This window comes from Ursus arctos, unplaced genomic scaffold, assembly GCF_023065955.2.
Source record: "Ursus arctos isolate Adak ecotype North America unplaced genomic scaffold, UrsArc2.0 scaffold_33, whole genome shotgun sequence".
In the NCBI taxonomy this organism is placed as follows: Eukaryota; Metazoa; Chordata; class Mammalia; order Carnivora; family Ursidae; genus Ursus; species Ursus arctos.
This window is the reverse complement of record NW_026623019.1, coordinates 13,846,551-13,856,776: the sequence shown is the minus strand read 5'-3', so window position 1 is coordinate 13,856,776 and position 10,226 is coordinate 13,846,551.

Below are 10,226 nucleotides of genomic sequence, written 5' to 3'. Positions count from 1 at the left end.
GACTTATTTCACTTAGTTTAATACCCTCAAGGTCCATCCCTGTTGTTGCAAATGGCAGGATGTTTTTCTTTTTTTTTCATGGCTGATTAATATTCCATTTTGTGTATTTGTGGGCGGGGGGGAGGGTGAGTGGGTGAGTGTGGATGGGACATTTTCTTTATTCGTTTGTCAGTGGACACTTAGGTTGTTTCCATGCCTTGGCTATTGCAAATAATGTTTCAGTGAATGTGGGAGTGCAGAAATCTTCTGGAGATAGTGATTTTGTTTCCTTCAGATAAATACTCAGAAGTAGAATTGCTAGATCATATGGTAATTTTATTTTAAAATTTTTAAGGAAGCTTCATGCTGTTTTCCACAGTGGCTGCACCAATTTACATTCCCAACAGTGCACCAACAGTGCACAAGGGGTCCTTTTTCTCCAAATCCCTAACAACACTTGCTATTTCTTGTCTTTTTGATACTAGCCATTCTAACAGGTTCGTGAGGTGATAGCTCATTGTGATTTTGATTTGCATTTCCCTGATGATTAGTGATGTTGAGTATCTATGTACTTGTTGACCATCTGTATATCTTCTTTGGAAAAATGTCTATTCAGATTCTCTGTCCATTTTATAATTGGACTTTTTTTCTATTGAGTTATATGAGTTATTTATCTTGGTTATCAAAGGGGAGGTCGGGGGGATGGGTGAAATAGGTGATGGGGATTAAGGACGATCCTTGTGAAGAGCACCGGTGTTCAGTATGTGAACATACTGTTCAACTGAACAACTTCAGTAAGTGTTGAATCACTAAATGGTACACCTGAAACTGATATTATACTGTATGTTAACTAACTGACATTTAAATAAAAACATAAAAAAATAAAATAAATAAAATAAAACTTACCCCTTAACCACTTTTAAGTGTACAGTCTAATAGTCTTAAGTATATTCACATTGTTGTAAAACAGATCTCCAGAATTTTTTCATCTTGAAAAACGAAAACTCTATATCCTTTAAATAACTCTTCTCTTCCCCTTCCCTCCAGCCTTTGGGAACCACCATTCTACTTTTTTTGTTTCCATGAATATGATTACTTTAGATACCTCCTATAAGTAGGATCATACAGTATTTGTCTTTTTATAATTGGCATATTTTACTAAGCCTAATGTCTTCAAGGTTCATCCACATTAAGGCATATGACAGGGTGGTTGTTGTTGTTGTTGTTTTCCTTTATAAGGCTAAGTAATATTCGGTGGTATATATATATACATCTACATACAATGAAGGTATATATATACAGTGAAGATAGTGAAGATATATATCTTCACTATCTGGGTATTTATGCTGCTTCCACCTCTTGGCTTATTGTGAATAGTGCTACAGTGAACATGGGTATGCAAATATCTCTTCAAGATCTTGATTTCAGTTCTTTAGGATACATACTTAGGAGTGGAATTGCTGAATTATGTGGTAGTTCTATTTTTAATTTTTGAGAAACTGTCCTACTGTTTTCCACAGTGATGGTATCATTTTACAATCCCACCAACAGTGCATAAGGGTTCTAATTTATCCACATGCTCACCGACACAGTGTTTTCTGGTTTTTGGTTGGTTTTTTATATTAGTCATCCCAATGGGTGTAAGGTGAGAGGTTTGTCAATTTTATTGATCTTTTCAAAGAACCAATTCTTTACTTATTTTTCAGTTTTATTGATTTCCTCTCTTAACTCTATTATTTTCTTTATTCTGCTTGTTTTAGGATTATTTTGCTCTTCTTTTCTAGGTTCCTGAGGTAAAAACATAGGTTTTCTTGATTTGAAACTTTTCATCTTCCTAATGTATGCATTTAGTGCTGTAAATTTGCCTTTTAGCACTACTTTACCTCTGTCCAAGGAATTTTGATGTGTTGTGTTTTCATTTTTATTCAGTTCAGTTCTTTTTTTCCCCCCCTTTCAGACTTTCTATTTGATTCATGTATTCTTTAGAATTGTGTTGTTTAGTTTCTAGCTGTTTGGAGATCTTTCTGTTACCCTTTATTATTGATTTCTACTTTGATTCTATTGTATCAGAGAATATACTCTGTATGAATGCAATGCTTTTAAACTTGTTGAGGTTTGTTTTACGGAATATGGTCTGTCTTGGTATAGATATGACACTTGAATGTGTAGTCTTTGTTGTTTGGTGGTATGTTCTATAACTGATATAAATTATGTGATTCTCTTCTTTAATGTGTTAATGTGTAAATTACATGGATTGATTTCCATATATTAAACCAACTTTTCATTGCTGGGATAAAACCCACTTGGTTATGATAATTTAATGTCTTTATATCTTGCTGGATTCAATTTGATAATATTTGTTTGGACTTCATGTCTGTGTTCAAAATGGGTATTTATCTATAATTTCCTTTGTATATAATGCCCTTAGCTAGATTTGGCATCAGCGTTATGTTAGCCTCCTGACTTGAGAAGTATCTCTACCCTATAATTACATTAAAGAGTATATAGGGGCACCCGGGTGGCACAGCGGTTAAGCGTCTGCCTTTGGCTCAGGGCGTGATCCTGGCATTATGGGATCGAGCCCCACATCAGGCTCCTCTGCTATGAGCCTGCTTCTTCCTCTCCCACTCCCCCTGCTTGTGTTCCCTCTCTCACTGGCTGTCCCTATCTCTGTAAAATAAATAAATTAAATTAAAAAAAAAAGTATATAGAACATTAACAATGTTATTTTACTAAATATTTGATAAAATTCCTTATTAGGTGCTTTGGATCTGAATTTTTCATTGTGGGAATTGCTTTAATTACAAATTCAAATTAATAAATAAATATGGAGGGGCACCTGGGTAGTTCAGTAGGTTAAGCGTCTGCCTTTGGCTCAGGTCATCATCCCAGGATCCTGGGATAGAGCCCTGCATCAGGCTCCCTGCTCAGTGGGAAGCCTGCTTCTCCCTCTCCTTCTTCCTCTTCACTCTGCTCATGCTCTCTTTCATTCTCTCTAATGAATAAATAAAATCTTTAAAGAAAATAAATAAATAGATAGGGAGGTTTTAGATTTTCTATTTAGTGTAGTGAGAGCTTGTACTCTACCTGATTGTTCCCCTTTATCTTATCAAAACACATTTACATTCAGTGAAATTTGTAATTTAAGCATGCAATTCTAGGGGTTTTGACAAACATATCATAGCCACCAAAATCAAAATATAGAGAAGAATCATGCTCTACCACCTCTGGGCCAAATGTAGCCCATGGTCTACTTATGTTTAGCCCTTCAGGTAAGAACCTTTTTTTATATTAATAGAGGGTTATAAAAATACAAGAAAGGATCTATGACAGGGACCACACATGGTTGTAAAATATTTACTATTTGACCCTTTATAGAAAAACGTTTGCCAAGCCCTGATACAAAGCAGTTCCTCAACCCCCCAAAATTCTACTGTGCCCCTTTGTCATCAGCTATCCCCCTTAAGTGCAGCCCTAAACAACCCCTGAACTATTTTCTACCTCTGTTAGATTGGTGCTTGCAAGAATACCATATAAATCCAGTGTTAAACTATGTAACGTGCAGAGTCTGACTTCTTTCACTTAGTACAAAGCATCTGAGAGTTATATATGCTATTGCACGTATCCATAATTCCTACTCCTAAAGAATGGACTTTTGGCTTCTCAACTCCTACCTGGAGCATTTAGTCAAATCTCTTTACTTTAGTCAGAAACCCAGCATCCCCCAGCACTGGGCAACTGCCAGAATCTCTGTTTTGCAGCACAGTATTTGGCCAAAGACTAAAAAGTTACATACAAATTACTGGGGTTTCTTCTCTGCATTTGGACCCTCCTTTCTGTTACTGGACCTTGCAAATTCCAGCTGACTCAGCATGCCCGAATGGTGCTCCATAAGAACACTGCCTCACTTTCCTGTGCTGCACTTAACAAATTTCAGGAAACTGAAAGCTGAGTTCACTGCATCATTTCCCTTCTCTCAAGGACCACAGCCCTGCACTTGCCCAACACCAAAAAGTAGTACCTTTATATGTTTTGCCCATTTCTTACTTTTTGTGGGGTTAGGGGAGAGCAGATCCAATATCCATTATTTGTTCATGGCTGGAATTAGAAATCACTTGGTTTTGAATCATTTAAAAAATGAATAAATTATCTATAAGCGTTTAAACAATACTGAGATCAACTCAGACAATGTCAGTTTGGCATTCTGCTGTTTTAGTGAAACTACACTTACACAAATGATCTCTATAAATGTAAATTTATAAATTAATGCACATTTATTAAATTGAAATAACATATAATGCACATTTATTGAATTGTTTATAGAAGGCAACTTTGATTTTTAAAAAACTTTGTGTAAAATTTACCTGGATATGCTGCCTTTAATTGTGTTTGTTATCTGTAGCTATCCTGCTGCTGTATATAATTAATATAACTAAAAATACTGAGGCACAACACAGTGTAACAGTTTCCCCTTATCAGTGGGGTGTGTTTCAGGAACCCTCAGTGGATGTCTGAAACCATGGATAGTACTTAACCCTCTATCTACTATGTCTTTCCTATATGAACATACCTACGATCGTTTAATTTATAAATTAGACATGGTAAGAGATTAACAACAATAACTGATAATCAAATAGAATGATTATAACAATATTATAATAAGAGTTATGTGAATGTGACCTCTCTCTCAAAATATCTTATTGTACTGTACTCACCCTTCTTCTTGTGATGATGTGAGATGATAAAGTGCCTACGTGATGAGTTGCAGTTAGGGGAACTTGGCCTGTGACATAGTGTTAGGCTATTATCGATCTTCTGAGAATACATCAGAAGGATTGTCTGCTTCTAGACCACGGTTGACTGCAGGTAACTGAAACCACAGAAAGCAAAACTGCGGACAAGGGGGGACCAATATATGTATTGCATATAATCCATTGAAAGTCACATCTTTAGAGTATTACATTCCTCTGTTAATGGAAAGAGATAATAAATAATGAAGGACCAGCTGCCATTTTGAATTTTTAGCCTTACCATTGCTTTGATGCTCAAGATATGAATTAGAAAATGTTACGTTATGTACCATAGTTTACAAGTCAAGTTTACAAGTCAACTACACTTTTCCTGCAGAACCCTGGGGTCTTGTAAGGAATGAGCAAAGTAACTGTCTTCTGGGCTTAGAAAGTATCTCCCAGGAAAGCCAGGAGGTGGAGTGGAGTGAGATTGTGGTTTGGAGTCAGCCTAATAGGGACTTGAATCTTTTATTGAGTATATCACTTTAGACAAATGTTCTTATTTCCCTGTGCCTTAGCTTCTATTTTAAGCATAATGGAGGCAGAATTTCCAACCTAAATGGATCGTTTTGAGATTTAGATGATGTAGTATATACAGAGAACCCACCTCAATCCTGGGGCATAGTAGAAACCCATTGGTTAGGTGCATCAGTTCTGTCCCTATTCCACTGCCAGCACGACTAAAAAGTTTTCATATATATATTCTAATTTTATATGTGTGTATATGTATATATAATACAGACATATTTGTAGAAGAGAAAGTTAGCAGTTTTAAATCACATCTCTATCCTATGAAATTGGAAATTTACCATCTTTGTGCCTCAATTTTCTAATCTGCACAGAAAGTGTTATGTTCAGCTGCTCAGGAATTTTTTGAGGATGCATTAGCTTTCCGTGGAAAAGTAGAGCTTTTGGAAACTCGGAGAAAAGAAAAAATGAAATTCTAGGAAATAATTTATTCGTCAGGGTCTTGCAGAGGAAAGGCAAGGTTTTGGTACTACCTCTCACTGCCATTTTCATTTCCCTGAGCCTTAAGTTTGGGTTTCTTTAACAACCGTAAGCTGAGTATATTTTTTTTTTCTAAAAACAAAATAAATGAAAATCTTGAATTGTACAGAACCAGTGCCCACAGCCAGCATTACCTTTTTGGAAGCTGCAGTTGCTTTAATTTACTGTTACAGTCCAAAATGTAGTACCTTTCAGGAGAATGCTCCTTGGAAGCAGGGAGTTCGAGTCCAGTTGGACATCAGTGTGAATACTGTCATCGGCATTGGCAAGATCTTCTCACCTAACATTTGGAGGTGACGTATAGTCACTGTGCCTTTCAGCAGGAGTGCCCTGTAGAGGATTAATACCCAAATACCCAAAATCTGATGATGACAAACCTAAGTCTGTACTCCTCTCTATTTCAAAGTCCCAAAGTCCCCTTTTAGTCAGAAAGAAAAAGATACTTTTAAATAAATGGGAGAAATAGTGAAGGTAAATTCTTGGTTAAAGTAATTTAATCATCAAATTGTATGATAGAAATGAATGTGTTTACTCCAGCAAAACATATAGCATTACATAAAAAGGCCTAAGGAAAAAAGAATGTGCCTGAGAGAAAAAGAGAGACAGAAAAGAAGAAATCTGCAGAGCCATATAGGGTATGTGTGGGATTGGGGGGGGGGGGGAGAGGACGAGCAAAACCACAAGGCAAGAATATCACACTTGCATTTGTTTTTTAGTAACTTTAAAAAAAATGTCATCTCTGCACCCAACATGGGGCTCAAACTCAGGACCCCAAGATCAAGAGTCAGATGTTCTACCGACTGAGCCAGCCAGGCACCCACACACTTATGTTTAAACAGAACCCAGAGGTTGAAACTCACACTCACTTTGGGATGCCATTTTGTTGTCTGTGGCAAGATCATTCTAAAGGGTTAGCAAGAGACAGTGGAAGGGAGATTTGGAGTCCAAGAGACCTGAGATCAGTAACCCTAGCCAAGTTACCTAAGGCCTTCTGATCCTCCATTCCAATTTCCTGAAAATGGGTGCGTTAACAATAATTGTACTTTCCATGGATGTGAGGAAGAGTCAATGAAATGAAATATGATAAATGGTTACACAGTGATAATATAAACTTTTTAACAATGCAAAGTTTAGTAACTCTTGTTTGTAAGTACGCAATATTGAACTTTAGAGTATCAACCCTGTTCAGTTCACACACAGTAAATTCCACAACAAAGCAAATTATATTAATTTCCAGTTCACAGATCATTTTTAAATCAAATATTTTAGGGTTTTGAAAGTATTATTATAATGTTTCACAATAAAGAGTCTGTTTTACATAGTTGATTGCCAAAGTTCTACCACTAACCATTTAGTATATTCTTCTACCACTGACCCTGTAATTCCCAGAGTTGGATAGATCTTCTAGGATTACTTTATTTCATAAAAATATTGAAGACCTCTATAATAAGATGTTTTTAATATTTTAATTTGAAGTTTAGTGGATAAAGTTTTAAAAGTATCTGCTTCATGAATTTTCTTATGGGCTTCAAGGTACAAATTAATAACCAATATTGATGTCTCACACATATCCTTCCCCTCACTTCTCCATATCCCCAAACACCTAACTTTTAAGTCTTTTTTTCCTGTTGCATCTGTGACAAAATTAACATGGAGTTCAGCAGTTTATTCAGGAAAGTTTCAGAAAATGTCTTTTGATCTAACATATCGAAGAAAAGAATCTGGGATCCCAAAGTCACCCAGCAAAAGGCAGCATTGTCTTTTCATCCTACAGCTGCGTAGAGATGTATTTGATAAAGTTGTTTGGTCATATAAAATAGAAGTGCACAGGACTATCCTTCTGGGGGTTAAGTCCATACCCTCATCAGTTCTGCTAGGGTTCTCAAGCAAGAAAGACTCTGTCCATATTGCTTCTGCACCATGCAGCTAATCTTTGAGGACACAGAGTGACATTTTACCAATCTCAATAACACCTGGTAAGTGCCTCCTGTTGATAGTAGTACTGTGTTTTAATGAACAAATAAATGGCTTATCTACCCTTCTTGGCAAGAAACCCCAGCTATTGAGGCGAAGCACCAGCTCTCCCTATGTTACTTGGGCTAATTGACTCTTTGGATGAAGTTAAATCACACTTATTCCCAGTGGGATGTATGTTTGCCAGTAATCAATAGCTCAACGAGATCCACATGGCAGGTAATTAAGTGGAAAGTAATTAATACCCATCAAAGGTTTTATTAACTGTTTGCCATTCCTTCACTCAAAAGTCCCACTGTACTGTAAATAAGGGAGGAAGAGGCAAGACGAGGGGGGCGGGAGCTAGTTTTGTTTTGTAGGAAGCCAAGTAATTGCAGTTTTCTTCCTGGGTTCATCCCATTTTGAGGCTAGGAACTGCTCTTCAAGTTATTTTATTGGCTTGTTCTCTTTGTTCCATTTTTGCACATATTCAAAACTAGGATCTCAAATAAATGCACTATTGTAGAAAAACTGTTTTATTCTGGTATGAAGAAAAGGAAGAAAATAAGATGATACAGTATTAGGGAACTGTGTGTTGAAGAAATTGAGTGCTGATAGGCTGAATTTGGAAGAATCGATTCTACCTAAAAGGAAGAGAAAACTGTTCTCTTGGTGAATGGAATACTCGAGATGGCTTTAGTTATTTTTTTATTACTATCTTAGGTTCTTCAGTTTAAATTAATCATTAAAAATATTTTATTTTCGCTTTTACTGAGAATAAATCCTGCCTATAAAACCTCACTTACATCAAGAAAGATTTTATGTTGTGGACTATCCTCTTTTTTTTTAATCTGCCTTTTGTGCAGGATACGTTCAGAGGACAAGAGTCTTTTCCTTACGTCTTTTTCTCCTTGCTCATCTTTTGATCAGGGAAAAAAATTGAATCAGTTTCCAAAGAAGTCCTGTCTGTAGGTGGGACTCAAATAAGGTAAGAAAATGACATCAGAACGAGGCCTAAATTAAGAGAGCACAGAGCAGGTTAAACCACTGGGAACAGTACTTCCTTTACTTGGAAATTTCTGACCTATTGACCTGGTAAGACTTAGGTTTTGAGGCCTGGATCCTTTACTTTCAAAGTCCTTCAGTTAGAGATTTCAGAATACAGTGGCATATGTTAATGATAGGGCCATGGGGAAGAGGTTGTTCTCAGATTAGATCTTTGTTACCCAACCCTTGTGATACCACACTAGCATCCCTTTCTTGTAATTACTGAGACTCCAAAACAAATTTCTTTGGAAGTAATGGCGGCACACGTGTTCAGGATGACAAAGGCTACCAAACATATGAATATGTGACAAAGTTGTGTGTGCCTATTTCACCCTGTTAAAATGATCCCATGCTTATAGAATTTTTATAGTGCCAAACAAAAAAATTATTTTAACTATGACCCTACTTTATTCATGAAAATGAGTATTTTATTTTTGTTGTTATTAATGAGAGATACATTTTATTTACTTTTTTTTTATTATGTTCAGTTAGCCAGCATATAGTGTTTTAACTGTAAGTCTGGGGTCCTAATTGAGAGATGAGCATGTATGTCATGCTTGCTCTAGAAACTTGCTCTAGAAAGGGAGCTAAAACTACAGATTCTTCGAGTATTGTCTAACTTTTCTATGTATTCTTTTATGCTCAGAAAAATACATATTGCTTAACTTAATGTTATTTATATTATTATTACTCAAACATTATAGATATTCACACATGGATTACATCCATATAATATAAACGAGTGAGCCATGTGATCACATTATAAATGTTTTTTTCTTTACATCAAACGTTCTCCCCCCTCCTTTGCTTGACCTCCACTTGAACTTCCAGAGTACTCACTTTATTGTATGTACGTGTATAATACAATCACATATATAAACATACACATATACATACATAAATTCACAAAAAATATACTAAAAATGTTGAACTTTCTCTGAGTCCTATGCTCCTGAAATGCCGCAGGGGTTGGAAAACTCATCCCTGCCCCACCCTTTTGTAATCTCAAAGAACCACCCTGCCCTCCTGCCTTAGGAGATAAAACCCGTCTGATACTTCCTTACAACTCAGTCTTCCTGTTAACCTTTCCTCATGACGCCCTTGTTTGTCTTTGCAAAACCCATAACCCCTTCCTTTTTCAGTCCTTTTTTTTTTTTGAGTTGTCCCTTATTAATGAATGTTCTATTGCAGTTGCCTGAATAAAAAAAATATCTCATTAATTGTCCACTGCATTTTGCCTGCCACCATACACCACACACACACATACACACGCAAGTGCACAGGCATTTTTTTTTCCTTTACAAGAAATGAAATTATATTATCCTATCTGTCTCAGCAGGACCTCATGCAAATTCTCCCAATAAAACTAGTATTGCTTTAATTCCTTATTTTTAACAACTGTATATAATATTCTTTGGCTTGAATGTACTATGATGTATTCCTCTATTG